Source organism: Etheostoma cragini, chromosome 15 (genome assembly GCF_013103735.1).
Source record: "Etheostoma cragini isolate CJK2018 chromosome 15, CSU_Ecrag_1.0, whole genome shotgun sequence".
Classification (NCBI taxonomy): Eukaryota; Metazoa; Chordata; class Actinopteri; order Perciformes; family Percidae; genus Etheostoma; species Etheostoma cragini.
Window position 1 is genome coordinate 16709469 of NC_048421.1, and position 202 is coordinate 16709670.

Genomic DNA, 202 nt, shown 5'->3' on the forward strand with positions numbered 1-202 from the left:
ACACACACACACACACACACACACACACAGCAAAATTTACATATTTTAAACACTAAATTGAATGACTGAGTATTAAACCTCAAGAAAAGGATCTAGTGAAATATAACTGCTGAGTATAAAGCCTTTACTTGATATTAGAAGTTTAAACTTGAGCATTATCTGATGTGGTTGGTTAAGACAGTCTGTGGCTAGAAGATATCGC

The 202-nt window shown here is 34.2% G+C and overlaps 1 protein-coding gene across 1 annotated transcript in view; it reads left to right on the forward strand.

Annotated features, from left to right (window-relative positions):
* Nucleotides 1–202, forward strand: part of paqr4a (progestin and adipoQ receptor family member IVa) — a 7759-nt gene extending 7557 nt beyond the window's left edge. Inside the window, exon 3 of the mRNA XM_034893457.1 lies at nucleotides 1–202. This exon is cut by the window's left edge and continues 827 nt beyond it. The gene's annotated coding sequence lies outside the window, so the exon portion shown is untranslated.